We start from the raw sequence: 18,686 nt of genomic DNA, 5'->3' as shown, positions 1-18,686 counted from the left end.
ATAGCACTTTGACTATCACAATGCACATCTATCTTTCTCTGTTTAACTCCCAAATCTGCTATTAATCCCAGTGTCCAAATAGCCTCCTTAATTGCTTCTGCCATTGCCATATATTCAGCTTCTGTAGTTGATAAAGCAACAGTTGGTTGTAAAATTGATCTCCAACATATAGGACCATTCGCCATGGTAAACACATATCCTGTGGTAGATCTTCTTTTGTCTAAGTCACTAGCAAAATCAGAATCTACATATCCAATCGAGAACTTCTCGATTCCTTTATCATTCCGCTCAAAACAGATTCCCGTGCTCCTTGTTCCATGCAAATATCGCAGTATCCATCGAGCAGTTTCCCAATGCATTTTTCCAGGATTATGCATAAATCTACTTACTAATCCAACTGCATGAGCAATATCAGGTCGAGTACACACCATGGCATACATCAACCCTCCAACCAAACTAGAATAAGGAACGTCCTTCATCTTAGTCTTTTCTTCATCAGACTTAGGGCATAACTGCGTGCTCATCTTGAAGTGAGAGGCCAGAGGTGTACTTACAGGTTTGGTTTCATCACGGATGCCAAACTTGTGTAGCAATCTTTCCACATACTGTTTCTGTGATAAACACACCAGCCCTTTCTTTCTATCCCGTGTGATTTCCATCCCCAAAATTTTCTTTGCTTCGCCAAGGTTTTTCATCTCAAACTCATTTTGCATCTGAGTTTTGAGTTTTGAGATTTCTGTTTTATCACTAGAAGCAATGAGCATATCATCTACATAAATCAGTAAATATACATATGTACCTTCCCTTGTTTTCTTGTGATATACACAGTGATCGTATTGGCTACTAGTGTAGCCAAAATCCTTCATAACCTTGTCGAACCTCAAGTACCATTGCCTCGGTGATTGCTTCAAACCATATAGAGATTTGTTGAGCTTGCATACTAGATTCTCCTTTCCTTTCTCTTCGTATCCTTCTGGTTGACATATGTAAATTTCTTCAGACAAATTTCCATGCAGAAACGCAGTTTTTACGTCCAATTGTACTAATTCGAGGTTGAACTGTGCCACCAGTGCAAGGAGGATTCGAATGGATGAATGTTTCACCACGGGAGAGAAGATTTCATTGTAATCTATTCCTTCTTTCTGAGCGTAGCCTTTTGCTACTAATCTGGCTTTAAACCTTACTGAACTTGCATTATTCATTCCATCTTTCTTTGCATATACCCATTTGCATCCAATGACCTTTCTTCCCTTAGGTAGCTCCACCATATCCCAAGTTTTGTTCTTCTTTAGTGACAACATCTCATCATCCATAGCTTCATGCCAATTTTTAGCTTCTTTACTCCTTGATGCTTCTGTGAAATCTGTAGGGATGTCTACTTCGATTACTGTCAATGCGTAGGCTATACAGGAGACGCAATCTTTGAATTTAGCAGGAAGCCCAACCTCTCTTTTTCCTTTTCTCTTGGCGATACAATCTTCTTGATCTGGTACATCATTAACCATACTGTCATCTTCTTGCTTTTCTTCTTGATCGACACTGATTTGATCCTCATTGTCGTGTTTGTCTTCATCTCTTGAATGTTCAGTTTGTTCTTCTGCTAGCTCCACCTCTTGCACAATCTTTCGATCTTCTCTTAGTTGCATATGAGTTTCATTAAACGTCACATTTCTGCTTATTACAACCTTCTTGAGTTCTGTACTCCACAATCTGAATCCCTTGACGCCACTGTTGAACCCTAGAAAAATAGCCTTCCTTGCTCTCGGGTCTAATTTATTTTCTTTCACATGGTAATACGCATCACACCCGAATACCCTTAGTCTGTCATAATCTTGAGCAATTTGTCCTGACCATACTTCCATTGGAGTCTTTCCGTTTAGGGCTGAAGAAGGAAGACGATTTAGAATGTGACATGCATAACTCAATGCTTCTGCCCAAAAACGTTTATGCAGTTTTGCTTGTGACAGCATACATCTGACCTTTTCTAACAGTGTTCGATTCAACCGTTCTGCAATTCCGTTCTGCTGATGAGTTTCTCTAACACTGAAATGTCGTGTTATACCTTCCTTTTTGCAGGTTTCAAAGAAGGGATCAGACGTATACTCTCCCCCATTATCACTTCTTAAGACTTTCAATTTTTTTCCAGTCTTCCTTTCGACTGTGTTTTTCCATTCTAAGAAAATATCCAGCACCTCATGTTTGTGCTTCATCATATAAATCCATGCTCTTCGTGAATAATCATCAATGAAGGATACGAACCATCTCTTTCCTCCTAGGGATTCATTCTTCGCAGGCCCCCAGACATCTGAGTGTACATAATCCAGGATTCCCTCCGTTTGATGTATTGCCGTGCCAAAACTTACTTTGGTTTGTTTGCCAAGGATGCAATGTTCACAAAAATCGATCTTCCCACTTTTGGCTCCCTCTAGGACCCCTTGTTTAATCAATCCTTGCAATGCCTTGTTTCCCACGTGACCTAGCCTCATATGCCATAGACAAGATGTATCTGATTGATCACTTGCTGCTACCATAGCCATCGGAGATTCAATAGTGGTGCCTTCTAACAAATAAAGCAAACCCCTTCTTGGCGCTTTCATTATCACTAATGCTCCTCTTGCCACTTTCAATGTTTGTTTTTCTGAGTAGAATTTACAAGCTTGATCTTCAAGAGTTCCAAGCGAGATTAAATTCTTCTTAAGATTTGGGACATATCTCACCCCTTGTAGCTCTCGGACTACACTATCATGATGTCTGATTTTAACACTACCAATTCCTTTCGTTGCACATGGATTATCATCCCCCATATATACCATTCCAGTGAGGGTCTTGAACGAAGAAAACCAATGACGTTGAGAGGTCATATGATGCGTGCATCCAGTATCAAGCACCCAGTGATTCATATAATTTATTCCGTCTGATGCAGTTAGGGCACAGACGAAATCTTCATTGTCAGCCTCGACAATGTTTGCCTCTGAGTCTTCATATTTCTTCTCTTTGTTCTTGGCTTTGATTTTGGGACAATCCTTTTTCCAGTGCCCTTTCTCATGACAGAAGGCGCACTCATCTTTATCGAGAAACTTTCTGTTGCTTGAGGCACCTCTCGAACGAGACTTGCCTTTCTTCTTAGTTGCTGGTTTTCTTTCCTTTGATCTTCCTCTTACCATTAGTGCTTCGGAATTGTTTCTCTCTTGTCTGTCTAAATTGCGAACTTCATGATTCATCACTGCGCTTGAGATTTCATCAAACTTAAGAATTTCTCTACCATAAATCCATGTCGTAACAAACGACTCGTAAGATTCAGGTAGGGAATTCATCATAATCAACGCTTTATCTTCATCTTTGATCGTCTCTTCTAGATTCAGAAGTTCAGCAATCATCTTGTTAAAATCTTCAAGATGGTCAATCATCTTAGTTCCTTCCTTGTACTGAAAACGATACAATTTACTCTTAAGATAAAGTCGGTTTTCTGCACTCTTCTTCAAGTACTTCGATTCCAACGTATCCCATAGTTCTCTAGCTGATGAGATATTCATTACACCATATTTTTGTGCTTTTCCAAGACATAGTCTAATCGTGGAACATGCATGTGCATTCAGCCGCTGCCATTCCTCCTTCTTCATTGTTATAGGCATGTCTTCAAGCACCACCAGTAAACCTTGTTGAATCAGTACATCCTTTACTTCGCACTGCCACATAGCGAAGTTATTTGTCCCAATGAATTTCTCGATCTCAAACCGAGCACTTTGCACCGAAGTCTTGGTTACCTCAGTACCCCTATCATCTCCACTTTCAGTTTTTGTCATCGTTTTGATTTGACCATGCAACCTATGGCTCTTGATACCACTTGTTGAACCTTACACCTCGATCAAACCAAACCAATAACAGAAAACATGAACAACGGAAGCACACTTTATTGATTGAATAAAGGAATACAAGAAAACTCACACATACAACTAGTTTTCTTGTCACATAAGTCTCTCACACACTATATCCACACTAACTATACCCTAACGTTAAGGACCCTTTTTATACTAGATCAAAACCTAATCCAAACTGAGTTGGAATCCTAAACCTATCTGAAACTTGCGTCCAAGTTTCCCATACCTATTACAATTAGAACTCCCACACCAGTTAGGAACCCTTCTCGGATTCTATACCAACTTCTAACAGCAAATATGGTACCCGAAATGCCTCAGCTACAACCAATATATCAATTGTCACATACTTTTACTATATTGCCATGCATAGTATGTATGGGTTACGTACCAGTAAAATCAACGATGAGTTGTCCATCAGAGCATCGGCTGGTTGCATGTTTGAAAAAGGTCTCTCCATAAGGGAGTTTTCCGGTGGCTGGGAATGACGGAGCACCAGAGAGAAGGTAATTTCCAGTGTCACTAAGGGAGTCACCGAAGTTGAATATTGCCTTGTATGGTTGGCTAGATAAAACAGTACACAAGGCCATGCACAAATAAAAAGCTAGGACTAGGACGGTAAGCAACTTCATGTTGTTGTGTTCAAGGTGAAGATTGAGTTGAAGATGGAAATGAGAGGTAAACTAATAATACTTGGCAATTCGATGGCTTAATTTGTTCGCGTTTTATATAGTACACAAATAAGCTGGAATAATTAAATTAAAGATGGGACTAGATCAAATAAAACACTAACTAAATTAGTACTGTAGTGGTCTTAGGGGGATCAACATCAGCAAATAAGGTTGACAGCTGAACTACCTTCCAACTAAACTATATTTTTTAACGGTGAGGTCAAACGGTAAAATATATTACGTACACTAAATCAAGGAACCGACCAATGTAACAAAAGCTAGCAGACATGTTTTTGTGTAGTTGTTGAAATGTCATCATGTCATGGTGTTTCTCTCAAACACTCATTGCTAGCTAATGTGGGGAATATCCACGTAATTTACTGCTTATGTTAAATTATTGAGGGGTCGTTTGATAATATTTTTTGTTTTTACTGTTTTGAAACTGAAAACGAAAGTCTTGTTTAATAACTACTTTCAGTAGTATTAAGTTTTTGAAAAAATGAACACTGAAAACTGCTTCATTAAGTTTTCAAAATCTATTATTGAGTTTTCACATTTTAGTTTTCAAGTTTTCATTTTTTTATTTAAAATAATTACCAAACAAAATTTCAATTTTTTTTATAAAAATTAAAAATTAAAAACAAAAATTATCAAACGGCTCTTTAATTATCGACAAAAAAAAGTATATGTTAATTGTCCTTAGTTGGTTCAATTACCTGGTCAACTCTGAAATGCTTCGTAAAGTTATTTTATCTCCTCCAACTCTATCAATTCTTTTAAGAGAGAGGATTTCGGATTCTTTTTGTGAGAATCCTAAGGATCCTTTAATCACATCCGTTCATCGTATATCATACGGTCAGAAATTGTTGTAAATTTTTTTATTTAAAATTGAATATAAACAGTTTTCGTCAGATATTGTTTATATTTAATTTTAAATGAAAAATTTATAATGATTTTTGATCGAATGATATACGATGAACTGCTGTGATCTGAGAATCCATGATCCTCACAAAAGGATGCAGCGAGGATCCTCATGAAATTCTTCTTTAACACTAGGAAATGGAAAAGTGTACTCAGTTGGAAGGTGCCCTTGGGAGGCCATGCTGATGGAGATAGAGATGGGAGAGGGAGAGGGAGAGGGAGAGAGGGAGACAGAAACAGAGCGACAGAGAGAGAAGGAAAGGGAAGAGTGGGCATCTCAGCGCCATTGCTGCAGATCCTTGATCTTCTTCGATCCCATCTCCGTGTTCTTCTCAGCCTCTCACAGTCGCAGCATCACTCGCTCACTCACTCGCTCACTCACTCACTCACTACAGGTACACCTCTTAAACCCCCTTTTGTATTTTTTGTCTGTGAACAGGGAGAGAGAATATGACCATGCCTGTGTGGTTGCTCTTCAAATTGGTGCATTATCAATGAGTGGATCACGTCAGGTTGTGTTTTCAGTTTATCACCATAAATATTATCCATGTAATTTAAGCTTTGTTGTCAGATGGAAATTGATGTTTAATAGCTGTAGTAAAAGAAATATTGCTTTTGGTCATGTTGGGTGACCTCCTCTCCTCGAGATAATTAGAAAACTCTTTTGAACATGGCTCTTTTAATTTTTGTGTGTAAAGTTCCAATTTTCTTCTCATTTTCATGTGATGAATCATATTAATAGAGAATCATATGCAAGACAAATCCCAAACCTTTTTTCCATCGTCCAGATCGTGTCAAAGGCTGGGCATCCAGCTGCTTTGCTCCTCTCCATCTGATGTTGCCCCCTTGGCAGTTCTATCACCACTGTGAAAGGGCTGGAGCTTTTTGGTGAGCAATCTGCTACTTTACATCCTTTGTCTTTCTATTTGGAGATTCTTATTTTGTTCCTACCATAATTAACACGGTTTCTTTGATTACAATTCAAATGTCAAACTTAGGGATGCTTCAAAGAAATTGGGGAAAAAGTTTGCTACCGGAGCCTCTGTTGTTAAGGTATGATGGATATTATATTGTTTTGTCTGTATGCGATGATAAGAAATTTCCTCAACCAATCTTCACTGGAATTTTCTCCGTCATCCTATATACTGCAGCATTAATACATTTGATAAGAAATTTTCAGTTTCTGGTCACTTAAGATGGCAGGAAAATGGACACAATAAATTATCCATGGTCTTTATCTTGCTAGCTGAGAATTGGAAAGTGCCTGAAGTTATTAGTTATTAAGCTCTTCCTTTTTGTTTGAAATGCCGGTGGTGTTGGACAAATGGGATAAAAGAAATGGTTGTTTCCCTGTGTTTTACTTTGTTGGTTGGCAAGAAGCATGTTCAGTTGATTCAATTTATTCTTTTACTTTCTATGACAAAGCAATCCTTTGCAGCCCTTGTTGAATTGTAATCTTGTCTTGGCCCAAAGATAATTGATCCGGCCCATACACAAAGAAAGATCCATGCACATGCTAGAGAATTCTAGCAAAGTTCAAGTTGGTGGAAGAGTCTAGAAGAATGGTGAGGATTCCACCAACATACAAGATTAGTGTAGATAATTCTAGCTTAGGAAGGTAGTGGAATTATCTAGATATCTCTAGCATGATGTTTTCATGCTTCTCCAAGGTTCCATCCATGCCTATAAAAGGAGAAGGCATCCACACCATTTGGAACAACCAAGAGAGCAAGTAGCAAGAAGTGAGAGTGTCAAGTAAGAAGTAAGAAGAAGCAACAAAGCTTCTAAGAGTGTTTGAGTGTTTCCTTTTGTACTAAGTTTGTGAGTGAATAAAAACCTTGTGTAATACTTTGAGAATTCTTTCTTTCTCTTGCCTATCAATTCCGCTGCGTTACATTTTTCTTTGTAAGATAAACCTCTCCAAGTAGTGAAGCATTTTTAAACCCCAACAAAGTGGTACCAGAGCTATGGCTAGCAATGCTATGGCAGCCTTCCAAGTTCCAGTGCTCGACAGCAACAACTTCGATAATTGGAGTATCAAAATGAAGGCCCTTTTGGGTGCACACGATGTCTGGGAAGTCGTGGAGAAAGGCTACACTGAGCCAGAAGATGAAGCTACTCTGTCTCAACCCCAGAAGGAGAGTTTGAAAGATTCAAGAAAGAGAGACAAGAAGGCTCTCTACCTTATCTACCAAGCATTAAATGACAATGGCTTTGAGAAGGTCTCGAGTGCAACCTCTGCCAAGCAAGCGTGGGAGAAGCTTCAAACCTCTTACAAAGGAGCCGAACAAGTGAAAAAGGTTCGTCTTCAAGTATTAAGAGGTGAGTTCGAATCTCTACAAATGAAAGGGTCTGAGTCACTCTCTGATTATTTCTCAAGAGTCTTAGCCGTTTCCAATCAATTAAAAAGAAACGGAGAAAAGTTAGAAGATGTTAGAATTATGGAGAAGATACTACGCTCGTTGGACCCCAAGTTCGAGCACATTGTCGTGACAATTGAAGAAACTAAAAACTTGGAAGAAATTAGTATAGAGCAATTAATGGGTTCACTACAAGCATATGAAGAGAAACATAAGAAGAGGCAAGGGAATGATGAGCAGCTCCTTAAGACGCATGTTCAGCCAAAGAAGAAAGAAGAAAGCTTCGACAACGAGAGAAGCCGATACGGAAGAAGTCGTGGTCGAGGTCGCGGACGTGGACATGGGCGTGGATGTGGTTGGAACTTAAACAACCATAGCAACTACGAAAGAGGAGAAAGCTCAACAAAAGGTCGCGGAAGAGGACGCTCAAACTCAAGGTATGAAAAATCTCAAGTTCAATGCTATAATTGTCAAAAGTTTGGGCATTATGCTTGGGAATGTAGAGCTCCAAACAGCAGACTTGATGAGAAGGTCAATTATGTGAAAGAAGAGAAAAAAGAGAATGGTGTTGTGCTACTAGCATGCAAGAACAATGATGGAGACCAAGACTATACATGGTACCTTGACACCGGCGCTAGCAACCACATGTGCAGAAGAAGAAGCATCTTCGTAGAGCTCAATGAATCAGTGAGTGGCAACGTTTCTTTTGGAGATGAATCCAAAATACCCGTAAAAGGAAAAGGTAACATCCTTATTCCCTTGGAAAATGGCGGTCACCAATTAATTTCAAATGTCTACTACGTGCCCAATATGAAAAGCAACATTTTGAGTTTGGGTCAACTCTTAGAAAAAGGTTATGATTTTCATACGAAAAATTATATCCTTTTTCTTAGAGATGACAAAGGAAGATTACTTGCCAAGGCGAAAATGTCAAAAAATAGAATGTTTCCCATGAACATTCAAAACGATGTTGCAAAGTGTCTCAAGATATGTTACAAAGACATATCTTGGCTTTGGCATCTTCGTTTTGGGCATCTTAACTTTGGGGGATTGGAGTTATTATCTAAGAAGGAGATGGTGCGAGGCTTACCGTGCATCAGCCACCCTGATCAAGTTTGTGAAGGATGTTTACTTGGGAAACAGTTCAGGAAAAGCTTTCCAAAGGAGTCGACCACAAGAGCCCAGAAGCCACTCGAGCTCATTCACACCGATGTGTGCGGTCCAATAAAACCAAGCTCTTTAGGTAAAAATAATTATTTCCTTCTCTTCATTGATGATTTTTCAAGAAAAACCTGGGTGTATTTCTTGAAGCAGAAATCAGAAGTCTTTGGAGCATTCAAGAAGTTCAAAGTCGCTGTAGAAAAGGAGAGTGGTTGCAAGATCAAAGCCATGAGATCTGATCGAGGAGGAGAATTCACTTCGAAGGAATTTCAAGAGTTTTGTGAAGCAAATGGAATCCGTCGACCTTTGACAGTTCCAAGATCCCTTCAACAAAATGGAGTGGCGGAAAGAAAAAATCGAACCATCCTCGACATGGCTCGAAGCATGCTCAAAAGTAAGAAATTGCCTAAGGAATTGTGGGCAGAAGCTGTAGCATGTGCTGTCTACCTATCCAATCGGTCTCCAACAAGAAGTGTGTGGGGAAAAACTCCACAAGAAGCATGGAGTGGAAGAAAACCAGGTATTTCTCATCTAAGAGTTTTTGGAAGCATAGCCCATGTACACGTACCAGACGAGAGGAGAACCAAACTCGACGACAAAAGTGAGAAGTTCATCTTCATCGGCTATGCCACCAATTCAAAAGGCTATAAGCTGTATAATCCAAACAATGGGAAGACGGTGATCAGTCGAGACGTGATGTTCGATGAAGAAGGAGAATGGGATTTTGGCCCACATGCAGGTGATCTTCACTTCTTTCCTCAATTTGAAGAAGAGAATGAACAAGGGATGATGGAGCAAGTAAGAAAGGTTCAACAAGAATCCACTACTCCACCTACTTCACCAACATCAACCAATCATGGTAATTCATCAGCATCAGTATTGTCAAGTGGGAGTCTAAATGAAAGAGAAGTACCACGCACAAGAAGTATACGAGATCTTTATGAGGTAACTGAAAGACTTGATAATCCTACACTTTTCTGTCTCTTTGCTGATTGTGAGCCAGTCGACTTCCAAGAAGCAGTGCAAGATACTAAGTGGAGGAAAGCAATGGATGAAGAAATTGAAGCAATCCAGAAGAATGATACATGGGAACTCACTGTTCTTCTGAAAGGACACAAAGCCATCGGAGTCAAGTGGGTGTACAAGACAAAGAAAAATGCCAATGGAGAGGTCGAAAGATACAAGGCAAGACTAGTGGCGAAAGGCTATAGTCAAAGAGCCGGAATCGACTATGATGAGGTATTCGCACCCGTTGCTCGGTTGGAAACTATACGATTACTAATTTCTTTGGCAGCTCAAAACAGTTGGAAGATTCAACAAATGGATGTGAAGTCCGCCTTCCTAAATGGAGTCCTTGAAGAAGAAGTCTACATTCAGCAACCGTCAGGCTATGAGATCAAAGGGCATGAAGACAAAGTTCTGAAGCTGAAGAAAGCCCTCTATGGGTTAAAACAAGCGCCACGAGCATGGAATAGTCGCATCGACAAGTACTTTCAGGAAAACAACTTCATCAAGTGCCCTCATGAACATGCTCTCTACGTCAAAGTCAAAGATGGAGATATTTTGATTGTGTGCTTATATGTGGATGATCTAATCTTCACCGGGAGTAATCCAAGCATGTTTGAAGAGTTCAAGAGAGTGATGACCAAAGAATTTGAGATGACCGACATCGGGTTGATGGCTTATTACCTAGGCATTGAAGTCAAGCAGAACGAAGAAGGAATTTTCATCTCCCAAGAAAGCTACACAAAGGAGATACTGAAAAAGTTCAAAATGGACGACTGCAAGCCCGTGAGCACACCAATGGAGTGCGGAGTCAAACTAACCAAGTATGACAAAGGAGAAAGTGTAGATCCAACATTTTTCAAAAGCCTAGTTGGAAGCTTGCGCTACTTGACTTGCACAAGACCAGATATTCTCTATGCTGTCGGATTAATCAGTCGCCACATGGAGAATCCCACCACTACACATTTGAAAACGGCCAAAAGAATTCTTCGATACCTCAAAGGTACTGTTAACTTTGGCTTGTTTTATTCAAGTTCTGATAACTACAAACTTGTTGGATATAGCGACAGTGATTGGGCAGGAGATTCCGACGATAGAAAAAGCACTACTGGATTTGTGTTCTTCATGGGAGACACTGCATTCACATGGATGTCGAAGAAGCAACCGATTGTCACTCTCTCTACCTGTGAAGCTGAATATGTAGCTGCTACTTCATGTGTCTGCCATGCAATCTGGCTGAGAAACTTGCTGAAAGAATTAAGAATGCGACAAGAAGAGCCAACAAAGATCTATGTCGACAACAAGTCTGCAATAGCTCTAGCAAAGAATCCAGTATTCCATGACAGGAGCAAACACATAGATACCCGTTATCATTTCTTAAGAGAGTGCATTGCAAGAAAGGATGTGCAAGTGGAATACGTGAAGTCTCAAGACCAAGTTGCCGACATATTCACCAAGCCACTCAAACAAGAAGACTTTGTCAGACTAAGAAACTCAGTTGGCGTCACAAGACAAGATTAAGGGGGGATGTTGAATTGTAATCTTGTCTTGGCCCAAAGATAATTGATCCGGCCCATACACAAAGAAAGATCCATGCACATGCTAGAGAATTCTAGCAAAGTTCAAGTTGGTGGAAGAGTCTAGAAGAATGGTGAGGATTCCACCAACATACAAGATTAGTGTAGATAATTCTAGCTTAGGAAGGTAGTGGAATTATCTAGATATCTCTAGCATGATGTTTTCATGCTTCTCCAAGGTTCCATCCATGCCTATAAAAGGAGAAGGCATCCACACCATTTGGAACAACCAAGAGAGCAAGTAGCAAGAAGTGAGAGTGTCAAGTAAGAAGTAAGAAGAAGCAACAAAGCTTCTAAGAGTGTTTGAGTGTTTCCTTTTGTACTAAGTTTGTGAGTGAATAAAAACCTTGTGTAATACTTTGAGAATTCTTTCTTTCTCTTGCCTATCAATTCCGCTGCGTTACATTTTTCTTTGTAAGATAAACCTCTCCAAGTAGTGAAGCATTTTTAAACCCCAACAGCCCTTTGGTATCTAGGTGTTTTTTTTTTAATCTGGCATGCTATGTGCAATTACATATGTGTGAGAGACTTTTTAAATTAGACGCACTACATGCTTCTTACGGATTTATAATGTCAGATTCTCATTCGGTTGCTGTTTTAAATTTGGGCTTTCATTTGGTTGAGCATCCTTCTCTCCAAAAGGTAACATTGTTTCTAATGCCTAATCAAATTTTGATTTCTTAGGTCATTACAATTTATGTAGTTTTGTAAAGAGAAATTGTTTACAAGCGCAAACAACTGCCAGATTTTATTTTGAAGTCTGAATATGCGAATAGAACCATATAATTATGGGACCGAACCAGTGCACCGATCAAAGACGTTAAGGCTGCTCTCATTGATAGCAATTGGGACATTGGTCAGAACCCCTTTCTTCCCATTTTTGTTTATGCTAATTTGAATCGGTTATGTGTGTGTGTGTGTATATATTTTAATCCTTATCAAAGTTGGTTTCTTTAATGAAATGCAGAGGCTGCGCAGAAGGAATTGAGGAGGAGAGGGAAGGTTTTGGCGTCGAAAAAGTCATCTCGGATGGCTGCTGAGGGCTTGCTGGCTCTGGCTCAGAATGAGAACAAGGCTGCTATTATTGAAGTTAACTGTGACACTGACTTTGTTGCTCGAAATGATATCTTTCAATACTTGGTAAGTGTGACTGATATGATTCCTCCATATTTTTTTTAGTTCTATTTGATTAGTTGTTATTATAAGTATATGGTTGCGTACTAAATTTCAGTCGTCCTTTTTTCCCCTTATTTCTTCTTCCTCTGCTTCGCTTTTGCTGCTTCTTCTTCTTCTTCTTCTTCCCCCTTTTGGTTCCCCCTCTCTTGCTTTATTTCTTCTGATATTTTCTCTCTCTCTTGCTCTCTTCAAAATCCCACAACAGTCTTTGAAGTTGGAGGCTTTTGCTCTGTTGGGTTTTTTTCCAATAACTCAAAGGGCCGAAAGGTATTCCCTTTTCATATTCTTCTCTCCCAATTTCTTTAGGGTTAATTTCAATTTTTTTATGCTATTTGCAGTGGTGCTTTTTAGGGTTTAGCTATTTGATTTCACAGATTCATTACAGACACAGTAAATAGGTACATTTTAAATTCGTATTTCATAACTTGGTTGCTTGATTCTACTGCCACTGTTCATGGCTTCTCCTACGAGACAGCCGGGGTATGCAGAGATCACAATAGATGGGGTTTTTTTTTTTTTTTTTTTTAATATCTTTTACATAATGCTCTTAAATTTCAACATCTTATTTATAACAATGTTGCCAAAATGCATTCTGATTATCAGGTATATCACTATGGAAGAACTAGAGCAAGTCCTCCACGAATACGGCTTGCATGGTGAATTTTAATATTTCCAGGTACACCCATAGCTATATCCTAAACAACTGTTATTATGTATCAGTTTGTTAGAGTCAACAAATGTTAAGGTCAATTTATATAATTTATTTTTGGTTTTCCAGGTACAACCATATCTCACTCCCTCTGGTGCTCTCTCTCTAAAATCTCTGTTGGGTTTCTACCAATATGTCAATTTGTATAATTTATTTGTGAGATTTGGTGCATTTGATTTGGGTTCTGGTTTGAGATGTTATTTGGATGATTTCCTTTTTGAGTTGGATTCATGATTTTTGCTTAGATCTTCTTCTTCTTCTTCTTCTTCTTCTTATGGTCGCTGTAGCTTGCTGTGCATGTGATATTTTCTTCCATGTCCAATATTATCCAAATTCATTACTGCATTTCAAGAGCTTGCAACTTATAACTTCGCTCCCAACTCCCAAGTGAGTCTTAGATAGCAAATCACCCTAATCGGCACACTCTAATCGATTACAAGTTTTTGGATCCTAAACACTTTGAAAGGGTTTCCAGAAAAGACATCATTCCAAAGGCGAGTAGTGACACTGTCAATTTCCTCAACCAATCTTCACTGGAATTTTCTCCTTCATCCTATATATTGCAGCATTAACACATTTGATAAGAAATTTTCAGTTTCTGGTCACTTAAGATGGCAGGAAAATGAACACAATAAATTATCCATGGTCTTTATCATGCTAGCTGACAATTGGAAAGTGCCTGAAGTTATTAGTTATTAAACTCTTCCTTTTTGTTTGAAATGCGGGTGGTGTTGGACAAATGGGATAAAAGAAATGGTTGTTTCCCTGTGTTTTACTTTGTTGGTTGGCAAGAAGCATGTTCAGTTGATTCAATTTATTCTTTTACTTTCTATGAAACAATCCTTTGCAGTCCTTTGCTATCAAGGTTTTTTTTTTTTTTTTCTTTTTGAACCAGCATTCGTGCTATTTTATTGATTCACTACCCGATTAATAAAACTCATATTTTATTTTTATTGATTTTTGGCATCTGATTTTGGTTTTTGATGTTTTCTCAGTGATTGACTTCTTTGGTGTTCATTTTTTGATGTTTTCTCAGTGGTATGGTGACTGCCAGAATTACTGGGTTTTCAATTTTATTAGAATCGATTTTTAAGTCGCCGGGTCTGTATCCTTTTTGGTCAGTTTTGTTTTAATCTCATAATCTTTGTTTCCTACGTCGCTAAATTTTGAACTTAAAACATGCAGACTCTTAAGGGACACCATCCATCAAGAGTATCGTAATGTTGTCGAGAGGCAAGTTTTTACAGGTTTGAACCCCTCACTTGCCACTCATCAGTGGTTGCTATTTGTGGAGCTTCTACTTGAATTTCCATGATCTGATTTTATAGTTTATTTCTCTTGCATTGTGTGAATGTCAGTGATGCGCACAAGAACTGATGAAGAGGTAAAACTTATTGCACTGTTGAAATTACGGTATATCTATACCACTGTGAAAGCTCATTTTCTAATTATTTAACTTTGTACAGACAATTGAAAGATTAATCGAGACGAGAGACACTGAACAAATTTTCCAGAAGCCAATCCAAGAACAAGGGGGAGGCCAGGTTTGTCAAATATCCTTTTTTATTCTCTGCCCCCAAATAAGCACTTTTTACTATTGAAATTGTGCATTCTCTCACAAACTTGACACCATTTTTTGACATCTTGAACAATTAATTTTAAGCTCCTAACTCTTCTAGCTTGGGTTGTACAAACACTTAATTTTCTGATTAAGATTGATCATTTCCAAAATTGTGTATCAAATTGTAGATAATGGACGCTCTGGCCGAAATTCAAGAGCCACATGATGCTGTTAGAGATCTTGAGAGGAAGTTGCTCGATTTACAACAGGTATCTTCTTAGTTTGTTCAATGATGTGTACTCTCTGATGGAAATGAAGTTGCTATATAATACATATGTCTTCCACAGGCCTTACTTTTTAGAGTTAACTTTACAATTTGGTATTCCCGTAATGAATATAATAACATTTTAGATTACATTGATCTATATTATTTTAAAGTATATTTAAAGATTAGTTTATAGGTGTATACACTTAATATTGGATATATGATATTTTTCAGGTTTAGTTTGATTCCAACTCCTTTTTTTAGTTTATTTGAATAAAAAATTGGTAAGTTCGAGTCCAATTTGATTATTTCTTGCTTTTCTGCTTCCTTTTTCCTGCTTTTCTGCAGCTTATCTGCTGCCTGTCTGCTCTCCCCCTTTTCTGCTGCTGTCCATTGCCTTAAACAAAAACAAAAAAAAACCCATTTGCCAAAGCCACAAGAAAAGACAAGTAGAATTTCATATTCTCTACCCACTTTTATTCATGATTGCTGTTGGCTTCCTTTTTTCAGAAAGGAAAAGTCCCGCTCTCCTTGGACAATACCATCGTTCTCAAAACATGGATCCGGAAAGACATCTGATAGAATGTATTTTGAGTCTAAATTATTAAATTAGGAGACCTAAGAAGATATTTTGTGCTGATTGCTATTTGATAACTCTGTTTTTCTCTTTTGGCTACCACCTTGCTCTCCTCTTTTTCCTCTTGCTCTGCTGCTTTTTCAGTGTTACAACCTCTCTGCAAAAAACACACTATGTGTTATGCATGTTTTTGTTCATGCATCTATTCTTTGTTGTGGTGGTGACTCTGTGAATGGAATTCTCAGTTATCTATTCCTCTACAATACATAATGCATCTGATTTTTCTTCATTGATAGATGATGCCACATGCCTCAGATTTTTATGCCTTCACTCTGTTGGTTCTTTTGTGATTGTTATTGTTTATTTTAAAATGTGTATGCTGTGTGTCATGCACAGATTAGAGCATAGATCCATGATTTACAATCATCATAATCCTCACATCAAACTTAGTTAAGTTCAATGTTGTTTTTTGAAACTTAATATGCTGTTATCAATAACGTTAAGTTTAAATCATCATTTTATCATAACATTATGTATTTAAATTTAACTAATAATGTTAAGTAATAAAATGACGTAACAAAACAATATTCATTGACACACGCCAAAAACAAGAATCTTCATTAACGTTATTTATAAACCAATAACATCATTAGAATAAAAATTAATGTTACGATTATTAAAATCATTTTACAAAGCATACCAAGTATAACGTTACGATCATTTTACTGATCATATATCCTTAACGTTATTAGTAATAATTTTATTTAATGTTATTAGACACTCCTTAATTAGGGTTATATTGAAATTCGGATTGTTACAAAGCATACCAAGTATAATGTTAAGGTTATTAGAATAAGTTATTATCATTTTACAAATTAACTAAGTATAACGTTATCGTATACGTTAATCTTTGTCATTCGAGTGGTGTAGCTTTCTTCACTAACGAATGTAACCATTAAGACTTGGAATGTCTTTGGGGGGTAAGAAATAACATTGCTAATTTCGAATTTATGGGTTCGAATTTTTGTCGAGTATGTGATTCTTGCAAAAGAGTTGTAAATATCGTTGTAAATATGTGTAAATAGAATTGTAAAACAGAGAGAGGAAATTAACTTTAAACAGATAAAGGAAACTAAATTAGAGCAAAAACTTCCAGTCTTTATAAATGTGAGGTTTTTCAGTGTGTTTTGTAAAAAGGTTTTATTCTTTCTTACAAATATAGCTTTCTCAGTTATGCAATGCTTTGAATGGAAAAAAAAAAACCGTTGTAATGTTGGTGTTTTGTGTATCTGTTTCACATCTGTGTTGCAAAGATTTGATTCAAATTGGTGGATTTGGGCAAGAAACTAAGAAACCGTAACATTTCTTTCAGTTTTAAGAGCTGAAATGGACATGCATGTGTTTCTCTTTGTGAGATATAAGGGATTGAGGAATTTTGAGAGTGGTGGCTAGCTAGGGAATAGAGAAGGAATAATTTTTTTGTTTTGGGATCTAGAGTTTACTGCGAAGTTGATTTCTCTTGATTTTTTGGTGTTTTAATATCTTTTGTTCGTGTATTTGAATGCATTTTTTTTTATTTCTGCCTATTTATCTAAACCCCTATTCAATTTGTTGGAATTCATCAGAGAGTATTGGGTCTAATCATTTCCTTTTAATTTTTCAGGTTGTTTTTTTATTACTATAGGGGAGTTGCAGGTGTCCATGTCAGATTCCTAAGGAAAAAGAACCATTTTTGTGGATATATTGAAACATGTAAGAAATTGTTCTCCACTAACATATTAGGAGAAATTAGAATTTTTCCAGTAAATTTGTTCTCTTTTGGTTAAATAGTTTAAGGCAATATGGACAGATTACTTCAAAATTCAAATTGAATGATGGTTTATTGGTGTGAATTATGTTACATGTTTAGTTTCTTTTAGTTTTACTATTCTGATAGATGTGTATGCATTAATATTCAATTTATCCCCATTCTCTTATGGTGTTTACTAAACTGTTGTGCACTATTGCTGTACAACCTCTGATGGTTCCATTGTTGGGCAAAAAATTGAGATTAAATTTAATTACAAAATAAAAAACTAGATCACTGCAGACTCTGATGTTGTTTGCATATTTAGTTGTTTTGTAACTTAGTTGATTTGGGTTGGTTTGTACAGTTTTTTTTCGTCTTGGAGCCACTGGCTTGCAGGTTTTCGAGTGTTAAATTGTTTTCTCCTTGCTATAATATATTCTACAATAACATGTTGACAATTGTTTCAGTCAACATGATCTGACCGCATTTCCAAAGAAAATTAAAAAAAGTAATGATCAACTCACATGTTAAAAAAATTATAAATTTAAAGAACATGAATTAACCACCACTGCCTGCTTAGTTTAACATAGATTTCCTCCACTTGATTGCTAAGAAAATGTTCAGAAACAAAACAGGTTAATTTTAGTGCTATTGTCGTGATGAATGTTATTTGGACTAGCTTATTAAGTTTTGGATAACTTATGAATTTAAAGGTCTTCAGTTTTAATATTTAAACAGCAATGTGTGTTTATTTTTCAGTGCAGTGGTTAAAGAAGAGTACAAGAAAAGTTCTGTTTATTTCTTCAGAAAAGATTAAGAAAGGTGAGTTGGACATAGAAGATGGAATTTCAACTTTGAGTTTTAACTCTTCACTGTTTATTTTTTATTCAGTCTTTGGCAAGCCATCATACATAATAACATAACTTAGCATTTACCAAACAATTAAACATGTAACATAACTTAACATTTACAGTTGGTAGCCACGAATCAACCCACTATCAACATTGGAGTGTGCCTTAAAAGTTTAAGTCATGTTTTT

General features: G+C 37.3%; 1 long non-coding RNA gene across 6 annotated transcripts; it reads left to right on the top strand.

Annotated features, from left to right (window-relative positions):
• Window positions 1-6,404: 6,404 nt before the first annotated feature.
• LOC137723790 (uncharacterized) lies at window positions 6,405-18,669 on the top strand. Of its 6 annotated transcripts, none has more exons than XR_011066965.1 (11): window positions 6,405-6,520; window positions 12,148-12,212; window positions 12,316-12,426; window positions 12,538-12,710; window positions 12,952-13,144; window positions 13,350-13,422; window positions 14,492-14,999; window positions 15,205-15,285; window positions 17,522-17,610; window positions 18,407-18,469; window positions 18,621-18,669. It is a non-coding gene; the product is annotated as an uncharacterized lncRNA (long non-coding RNA). The 6 variants fall into 6 exon arrangements; XR_011066971.1 differs by having other exon boundaries at window positions 12,148-12,426; window positions 12,952-13,013; window positions 13,085-13,144; XR_011066967.1 differs by lacking the exon at window positions 12,148-12,212 and having other exon boundaries at window positions 12,255-12,426.
• Window positions 18,670-18,686: the final 17 nt, after the last annotated feature.

Source organism: Pyrus communis, chromosome 2, assembly GCF_963583255.1.
Source record: "Pyrus communis chromosome 2, drPyrComm1.1, whole genome shotgun sequence".
In the NCBI taxonomy this organism is placed as follows: domain Eukaryota; kingdom Viridiplantae; phylum Streptophyta; class Magnoliopsida; order Rosales; family Rosaceae; genus Pyrus; species Pyrus communis.
Note: the sequence above shows the minus strand (reverse complement) of the source record. Positions and strands in the feature narration are given on the sequence as shown.